This window comes from Mustela nigripes, chromosome 1 (assembly GCF_022355385.1).
Source record: "Mustela nigripes isolate SB6536 chromosome 1, MUSNIG.SB6536, whole genome shotgun sequence".
Classification (NCBI taxonomy): domain Eukaryota; kingdom Metazoa; phylum Chordata; class Mammalia; order Carnivora; family Mustelidae; genus Mustela; species Mustela nigripes.
The window spans coordinates 238,386,898-238,397,091 of NC_081557.1; the positions used below are offsets into that span (position 1 = coordinate 238,386,898).

Here is a 10,194-nt window from a genome sequence, read left to right on the forward strand (position 1 = left end):
ATAATTCAATTATTTATATAATTTGTTTTTCTTTAGTCAATTATTAAATAAATATGTTTATTTTTATTAAATACTTTATATCTTTCAATTATTTATTTATATAATTTTAATTTATTTCTATCTCTATATTCTATTTTATAGTTATTAATAACTCATGGATACTTGGCTTATTCTATACATTATAGTCTATTGCTATCATTACCTTATTTTTTTCCTTAAATTGTCCTAGATTTGGCATTTGGAAGTCCCTTTGAGTTGACTTTTGTTCCTTTGGACATGTCTTTATCATTAAAAAATGAGAAATGCATTTACTTCATGGCACCACAAGTTTGTCCAAGATTACTTTGTACTTTCCCTGTCTTACTCATATACTATAATGCCATTTATTTAAGAAAGAGAGCCAAAGAATCTCTAATATGTTGATCCTCAAAAAGTGCTCTCAATATAGAATAAAATTAAACTTCTACACTAGTCATATACTGATCTAAATGTAGAAGTCACTCTTAATGGAGCAGAGTATTTCAAATTAGTTGCAGAAGAGCTAAACTCTTAAGAAAGCCAAACACATTTTATAACCAATATGATAGAAGCTATGATAGAAGCTAATTAAAATTTAATTCATTTTAACTCAGGCAGTAGGAGTGAGATGGGGATCAAGACAGAACACATGTGAGGATAACTCATTTCTAAAACCCAATGTCCAGACAAATATCTATGTTCTAGAGAGATTCCTTAACACTATTTCTCTGTAGAGTAACCCCATCCAAGAAAACCGCCCAGACTGCAGGGTTTGTCTTCTCCTGGGAATGTCAGGTCTAAGAATTACTTACAAAGCATTACACAGCAGAAGAACTAAAGGAGTCAGTCCATAAAAACTCAACTCTCTAAGCCTAAATTTGAGGGTGTGGAGTTCAGGAAGTGATCGTTGGCCATACCATTTCATCAGCCTTTGTAGCATTTAGACAGATTAAATATTTGATTTAACACATATTAGAAGACAATGTGATAATATAACTTCTCTATGGGACTTGGAATACAGCCAAATATTTAGGCAAACATGGTCTAGGAAGAAGTCACTGAAATGTGCAGCAGCAAAAGCAAGGGGAAAACAGGGCCACGAGCTTCAGAATATAATACATACAGATACAGACACATGTTAACATATACATTAATATCAATAATTTTTCTTTTAAGATTTTATTTATTTATTTGAGACAGACAGAGAGAGAGCACAGGCATAGGAGGATCAGAGAGAGAGAGGAAGAGGCTGACTTCTCGTTGAGTAGAAAGTGCTACATGGGGCTCCATCCCAGAACCCTGGGATCAAGACCCAAGCTGAAGGCAAATGCTTAACTAACTGAGCCACCGAGATACCTTACATTAATAGCAATTATTTTTCAATAAACACAAGTTAGGAGAAAGTTAAAAAGGAAAGCAATATATATCTGAACTATCTTCTTTAAAAAAATATAGCATTAATCATTATTTTGGTGATCATTTTGTTTCTGTAGAAAGTGGCCTTCTTCATCTTTTTTAAAAAAATCATTTATTCTCAGCAAAATCAAATGTATCATTAAGTTTACATAGAAATACAATTTTTCAACTGGATCTTTATAAAAATACACTGGTGAAACAAAAGTTCATAATTAATGACCAATTAGTACTCTTCAGTCATGCCAGTAGCAGAATTGATTACCATAAAAATTGGTAAAATGACATATTTAAGCATGCAAATACCATATTAGTACTCTATTGTGTTACCATTGGTGATAAAGGGCCACCAAATATATACCTATTACATAAAGCATTTAAAGTACAATAAAAATACAAATTCTGTCTGTTAAAAAAAAAGTCATTGATACAACTTCTAACATCCTCATTATACAAATTCTAAAACACTATATGACAAAAAATTATAAAGATTCTTCTTTATGAAACATATACTAACCTTTAATTAAGATACAACTTAACAGATAACAGAAAACAAATAAGGCTTAATATATATCATAGAACATTATGAAGATTATTACAAATATAGATTTGTAGATTACAAATATAGATTTGAAGATTAACAAATATAATATTGCATAAGTGTATTTAATTTCTTTTCCTAGTGAATATATACCTTTAGCATTTGACAAAAATTCCCGTGAATAAAAGAAAACTCAAAGGGCGCCTGGGTGGCTCGGTGGGTTAAGCCTCTGCCTTCGGCTCAGGTCATGATCCCAGGGCCCTGGAATCAAGCCCTGCATTGGGCTGTCTGCTCAGCAGGGAGTCTGCTCCCCTTCCTCTCTCTGCCCACTTGTGATCTCTGTCTGTCAAATAATAAAATAAAATCTTTAAAAAAAAAAAGAAAACTTGGTGTGGTGTATAAATAATGAATTTTTAGAACACTGAAAAAAATAAAATAAAATTTAAAAAATTAAAAAAATAAAAGAAAACTCTATTTTTGAGAATTACCCCAGTCTAAGCTCACATTTTCATTAATTTAATCTATTTTTATGATGCAATGAACCAAACTATAAATTTTAATCATAGGTTCTTCTTGCACTGAGTACCAGCTAAAGTCCATTACATAATAGGCAAAGGTATAGAAAACATTTTTAAAGGACAGAGTTCATCAGCACATTATGAACTAAGTACAAGCAAATTTTATTGTTCATGTTAACCCAAATTGAGAAGCCACTTGATTTTTGTAAAAAATGGAATTCTGACTTCAACAAAAACAAATACAAATTAATATTGCTAAATAATACTGATGATTCATAAAGAATAATTGCTACAGATTTTAAAATATCAAAATTAATGGGGTATCACAAAATAAAATTTGGTGAGAAAATATTTATCAAAGGAGGAAATATGAGAATAATATTATTCAGTGAGAAAAAAATGTATTTGGTAAAGTAAATGTGGGTAATAGATATTGCAACTATAGATAACATATATTCCAAATGATTTTTTTAAAGACTAGATCAGATGATGTTTAGATGTTTAGCAATAAACATAGCTCATAAGAAATTAAATTTTAAGTGTTTTGTAATGAGTGAATTTTTGTTTTTTCCATTATTCTTATTTATGAAATAAAAGATTAAGAGTAAACCAATGATCAAAGCTAACATTATTACTTTGCTTTTACTAATAAATATAATTATTTGGTTTAATTATTTTGAAAATTATATTTTTGCTTTTGCTTATTTTACCCACTAAAATTGACCTTGTGGAATTGTATTTGAAGTTTACATTTTGCCAGTGATATGAACATTTAATACATAAAATAACATCTGTGTATGCATGGTAACATGCTTATTGGTTTAAATATAGAACATATTTAGTTTGGCATTGGTATATCTCCTCAAGACTTTGAAAGCAGACAAAGTCAATTATCATATGGTTTCACTTACTTGTGGAACATGAGGAGTAACATGGAGGACATTAGGAGAAGGAAATAAAAAGTGAATTGGGGCAAATTGAAGGGTGAGATGAACTATGAGAGACTGTGGACTCTGAGAAACCAAGATGCCCTTCAATGGATGAATGGATAAGGAAGATGTGGTCCATATACACTATGGAGTAATATGCCTCCATCAGAAAGGACGAATACCCAACTTTTGTAGCAACATGGATGGGACTGGAAGAGATTGTGCTGAGAGAAATAAGTCAAGCAGAGAGAGTCAATTATCATATAGTTTCACTTATTTGTGGAGCATAACAAATAGCATGGAGGACAAGGGAAGATGGAGAGGAGAAGGGAGTTGAGGGAAATTGGAAGGGGAGGTGAACCATGAGAGACTATGGACTCTGAAAAACAACCTGAGGGATTTGAAGGGGCAGGGGTAGGAGGTTGGGGGAACCAGGTGTTGGGTATTAGAGAGGGCACAGATTTCATGGAGCACTGGATGTGGTGCAAAAACAATGAATACTGTTATGCTGAAAAGAAATAAAAAACAAAACAAAACAAAAAACCAGGATTTTAGAGGGGAGGGGATGGGGAGATGGGGATCCTGGTGGTGAGTATTAAGGAGTGCACGTATTCCATGGAGCACTGGGTATTACACATAAACAATGAATCTCGGAACACTGCATCAAAAACTAATGATGTATTTTATGGTGACTAACATAACACAATTAAAAAAAAACACTTTGGAAGGTATCATCAAGGTATGGCTTTTGGGGGTCAACAATAACCTATCAGCCTGGAAAATGAACACAAATTTCAAGATGCTAATTACTCAGAACTCAGACAAAAACAGATATTTGGATAATTTGTTTTTTGATTATAAATTCAGCTACAAGAGAAACAGAAAGGAACATTAAATTATGACTTACTTTTCAGTGAGTTGTTTTTAAAATAAACATTATAGATTGATAGTGGAAGACATTCTACTAAAATAATTTTCAAAAAGTAAAGATCTTAAAAAATATATTGGCACACATATACTACCTGTCATAAACTAATAAGGAATGATGTATATGCATATAAAACAAATTTAACACAAATCTGGATCTCTTGTTCTTGACATTAGCACCTACTATCTCATGTTTCAAGATAAAAGACTGTGCCTTCCAGGAGTTAGTCGCATTCTGAATCACTCCTGCATCTCCTCTAATTTTGACTGATGGAAATTGAGAGGGAAAACCCCTGCTCCACAGTTAAGTGGGTTCTGCTCTAAATGAGTTCCGTTGATCTCAGTTGATCTACTAGGTATTGGAGGTAGCTATGTCCCATTGCGAGTAGATGTCAAAGATGTGTATGATATTGGAGAAAATGGTATCGTATCAAAGATGTCAGTGGAGGGTGACTTAGGTGTCACACTGACGCTGGAGATGTTGATACTTAGGTTATTCTTAACTGGCTTTCCAAATCTTGTACTTTTTTTTTAAGTTCCATATTTTCAGTTCCTAAGTCTTGAATTCTTTTCTGTAATCTTGCAATATGTTTTCTTGTTTCAACATCTTTTCCTCCAGATTCTGGAAATCTCCTGTATGCCAGGTCAAATGCTTGGCCAATTCCTAAAGTTATTTCTTGAGCACAATTTTAATTGTCAAATACACAACACAAATATTTATTTGACTCAGAATCTTTACATATGAAAGTGAATATCCTCTTGTCAGTTTTGTCATCTGCACAAAATAATATTCTATGAAGCTGGAAATTGTGTTGGCCTTCCTTTGTTTTCGGTTCTGGAACTTTGACTCCATGTACTGGTATTTGCAGCTCAACTTGAGGAATTTTCTGGCCTTCCGATTTCTTGATAGGTCTTGGAAAATTGAGTTTTCTGACAGCACCTCCCACAACTTCTGTTCCTTTAGGCTGCTCCACTTCTGTACTGCCAAGAAACTGCATTATAGGGAATGTAACGTTTTGATAAACTTCAGGCATATGTATCCATGTTTTGTCTTTCTTCCTGCTAACAGCATAGTTCCTGATGATCAGCCAAATAGATGTTCAGTTCAATCACATTTTATATCCTGGGAGTGCTGGAATATGGTTGAAAGAATAGGCAGACTCTTGACTTTGAATAGTTTCAATCATACAGGTGTCCTCTGAGTTCTTCAATCACTTTCTCTCCTGAGTGACCCGTGTGGTCGGGTCAGCCTTTGGGCAGAGGTGTGGAGAGCTTCGGTGTCCTTTGAGCCGGGTGATCTCTGCTCCTACTCAGCCCACGCACTCTTTCCGTGGCTGTGAGGGAAAGTTTTTTGATATCAGCAATGGTGCTAGATGGGGGACCATTCAGCTGGGGGACTTTCTTCATCTGTTTTAAGACATGATTCATTTATAGAGAATATATTTAAGAAATCAGGAACAAGGGCACCTGGGTGGCTTAGTCAGTTGAGCACCTGCCTTTAGCTCAGGTCATGATCCCAAGGTCCTGGGATTGAGCCCAATATCAGGCTCCCTGCTCAGTGGGGGGCCTGCTTCTCCCTCTCCCACTCTCCCTGCTTGTGTTTCCTCTCTTATGTCTCTCTCTCTGTCAAGTAAATAAATAAAATCTTTAAAAAAATGAGAAGCTGCTGTGATAGAGCAGATAGCTAGTTTCGGCTTTCTTCACATGTCTTTAGCTCATGTTCTGTTCTTGAACACGATTGTGTAGACTTAAGAAGACCAAACAAGATTGTTAGTGTGACATCTCCAATCTCCTACATAAAAGAACTGATCCTGTAGTTCCCAGGGGCAATTTATGAAAGAGTTTGTTCACTTAATGACATATCCATCTTACTTTAGGATATAGCTATAATTCTTTGTGTGCTCAGTATGCTGCTTCAGAGCTTATACATTCAATGATATAAAAAATAGCAGGTATTTTTCTTAAACTAGACTATGACTATGTTTATGACTATGTTTGAAACCATTGTTAGTAGAGTACTGGTAGGGCAAAAGAGCACACGATCTGCCATTAATAGCAATATTAAATGGTAAAAGAACTATTTATATAAATAGTTATGAGATAATGGTACAAGTCATTCAATTTTATCTTAGAAAATATTTATTTGAATATTTAGCTTGTTTTTATGTTAGTTATATCCAAGTATCTTATATTCAAGTCTTGATATCCACCTGCAAGTAAGAAAGCCTGGTTTGTCCTATATCTGTCACGTTCTTTCAATGTTTATCTTAGTTTTCAGCTACTGAATGACTGCAGAATAAAAAGTGCCTTAAAAAAAATCCCAAGTAGGGACACTCAGGTGGCTCAGTGGCTTAAAGCCTCTGCCTTAGGCTCAGGTCATGATCCTGGGGTCCCGGGATCGAGCCCCACATTGGGCTCTCTGCTCAAAGGGGAGCCTGCTTCCTCCTCTCTCTCTCTCTGCCTGCCTCTCTGCCTATTTGTGATCTCTGTCTGTCAAATAAATAAATAAAATCTTTTTTAAAAAATCTCCAGTAAAAGATACTAAGGAATAAAACTGTAGAAATTATAAATAAAACTGATTTTAAAAGATTATGGTCAAGCTCTTCTGTTTTGAATTATTCTCAATTTTGATTATTAATGCTTTGGTGGAGACCATAAGCCAAAATATTATGAGGTGAGAGTATAAGACATGATATGTTGTACTTTCATAATATTTCCCCTTTCAAAGACGTTAATATTGGCATCAAATCTGTGAGGAGACAACAGTAATAATTGGATGAAGGAGTGAATGATGGAATACCTTACTTATTGGAAATAGAGAATGTGTAGGGATACAAAGGCAGGTTGAAACTTAAAAATCACAAAAAACCCACCCGGTTTCCTCTTTTTTTTTTTTTTTTTTGTCTTCCACTTATGCCCTTTATTCAAAGTGTGACCTGAGTGTAGTAAAAATAATATTAATAATTCATTTTGAATGCTAGTCAAGAAGTTACATCAGCTTCTCATTTGAAGACTTTTGAATGACAGATGTAGTTCAATTGCCTGAGCACCTAAATTGATTCTGTAATATAATTGCTGGAAGACCACAGATGAGGAAAATGATTTATGTCTCTCTATGCAATTTTTTCTAGTCTATGTCTATCATTTTGTTGAGATAGAAACATCTGAAAAGTTGTTATCTGTAGACTAAGCATCAAATAGGATTTGGCACTTTTCTACTGCATATGACTTAAATGTCTTTGGTCGGCATATTTTGTATCCTACCTCTTCTTAATAGCGTAGGGAGAGCCAACTTTCATGAACACTCATATTACAGAGAACATAGAGATATTGATAAATGCATAATCATAAATCAAAATGACTGAAAATTTCCAGTCATGGTACAATACAAACATGAATATTTATGTCCCTAAGTAATAAATATTCTCCCTATAAATTAATTGGTTGGCATATGATTTAGAAATCGGTATTTGTTAATTTTGTTGGCCTAAGTCTGTCCTCTGGGCAAACTAAATAAGATTTGCAGATCTGCAAAATCAAGAATCAGCTTAGAATAGCTTCTCCTGGTGACATCTGAAAGTAATATGTGGGTAATACATTTACACATCACTCAAGAAAAGCTAATACAAATATAAAGTGCTAGGAAGCCAGGAGTAGAAGACAAGAAATTATGTAGATCTTCCTAATTAAGAAATGAACCCACCTGCTTACTTCTCAATTGTTACAGTGTCTCCTCAAGAGTTTCTTAAGCTTTGCTGCCTGGTGATAAACAGGTCGTCTCAGATATTGTTCATTGACACAGAACACCTTTGTGGTTTCCGCACATTAAAAGCAACAAAAAATTCATTGCCATTTTACAGCTGCAGACAAATGTTTTTGTGAATGCACATGGCATACCTTCTGGGCCTTCCAGAATTAAGTCATGACATAGATAGTTGAGGGTTAGTTTCCAGAGAAATGTAGAGACCTATGGGACCAGGGCTGCTGTAAGCTAATAATTTTCAGCTGGACGTACTACATCCATTCAACAAATAGTGCCCTTGCATCTAGATATGCCCTCTGTAGCTATTCCTCCCACTGTCCCTTCCAGTGGAGAAGGGCCTTTGCTACATAATTTAACGTGAGGAATAAACGTGATGCCCCATGTGACGTTGCTGGTGTATGCTATTGCCGAGTAAATACTAGGCTTTCCTCTTAATATTGTCCTTGTTTCTATTTGGAGAATCACTACCTAGTGAGGATTATGCTTTTGGGAGTTGTGTCTTTCTCATCGCTTTGGAATGGGAACACCATAAAATATATTAGAACCAAAGACACAGCGAAACATATCAAGTGACAGTGTGTGATGTGTGACAATGTGTGGTATCTCCACATCTGGGATTTGGATGCACACTCTACCTTCTGGCAAGTCCCCAAGGAGACTTAGAAAGTAACTCTGCTTTAGAGATGTCTTTACATCTTGACTGCTCTTTCCATCCAGGAGAGTAGCTGAGAGAATCAGCTTTTTCCTCTGTGTAGCTCCCTTCCCATCAGCCGCGAAGAAAAATGGGAAAAAATGCCTCTGTTTAGATTTGATGAAAAGAGGAATCAGAGCTGCCTTGTTGCTCTGACTAGTTATAATATAAAGTGGCCACTTGTGGAGTTATTTTTATACCTATTTCTAAACTAGTAGAGATGTTTATGGAGGAGTGTTCCTACTGTAGTGATAGTGTGGAAAAGTAAAAGGAACACCAGACTTTCTGATCAAGGACCTTGGTGGAATCCCTGATCTCACGTATTTCATGTAGCTGTGTGACACTGCTTTGAGATTTTTAGCTTGGTAATATTTGGAAAGTCCATAAATCACAGTGAACCATCATTCTTTTATGTGTAAGATGGGAATAAGAACCACATTACTGATGTGAGAAGTAAATGTGATATCTCATGTGATCATGATGGTGTATGACACTGTTCAGTAAATGGTAGCCATTAGTTATTACAGTAAGTAATCTCTGGCTACAGGTTCAGAAAATGGATAGCATGTAGCCAGCTATCTCAAACTGAGTTTATTCTTTGTTATGAAAAAAGAACCCACAGATTTCTTCTCAGTGTAAAAGATTTGCATGCTTCTATACCATGTGTTATTTTGGAAAGAATAAAAGATTGGAGGTATTGATACTTATTGTGTGATATACCTTTATGATATTACATTTTTCATACAACATGTATTAATACCTTCAAAGCTTTAAGAGGACACACTATTTGTCCTTAAATATCACCCAAGTTTGGGTTTCTGAAAGGAGTGTTTAAAATCTAATTCTTAGTGATAGAAAAATGAATGGATGCTGAGATCCTGCAACAAATTTATCAGGTGCATAAATAATTAGTTGTGGATTTATACTGTGATTTAGGAAAATATGCATATGGTTATGATTTACCTAGAAGGAGGATGCAACAAAATATTTTGTAGTTCTATTTTTCAAAATATCATAAATAGTTGGAGAACGTGATTATTAGTCATATACTAACAATTTTCAGAATATTAGCATCCAAATGAAAATGTTCAGGTCTTATTAAAATATTCCAACTTTAAGACCAAATCCTTTATATGAAAATTCATCTTTTGTGCCATCCATTCATTCCACATGAATATTTATTGGGTCCCTGAATTTATAATGCTGAGAAAATGAGTTTCCAAGTTCATAGTTGTGGTTTAGGTGGACTCCAAATTATTTCACCACTGGAAACAGCCGGAATAGCGGACAGCTGGACAGGGATGGTATTTAAAGGGTAACATGTGTTGACGTCCGTGGTGTGACCCTGTCCAGCTGTCCAACCCCAGCCTGCGCTACTTTTGTCCTATATGATC

General features: G+C 34.8%; 1 pseudogene; it reads right to left on the minus strand.

Moving 5' to 3' along the window:
- Positions 1-4,519: 4,519 nt before the first annotated feature.
- LOC132015541 (PTB domain-containing engulfment adapter protein 1-like) lies at positions 4,520-5,344 on the minus strand (annotated as a pseudogene).
- Positions 5,345-10,194: the final 4,850 nt, after the last annotated feature.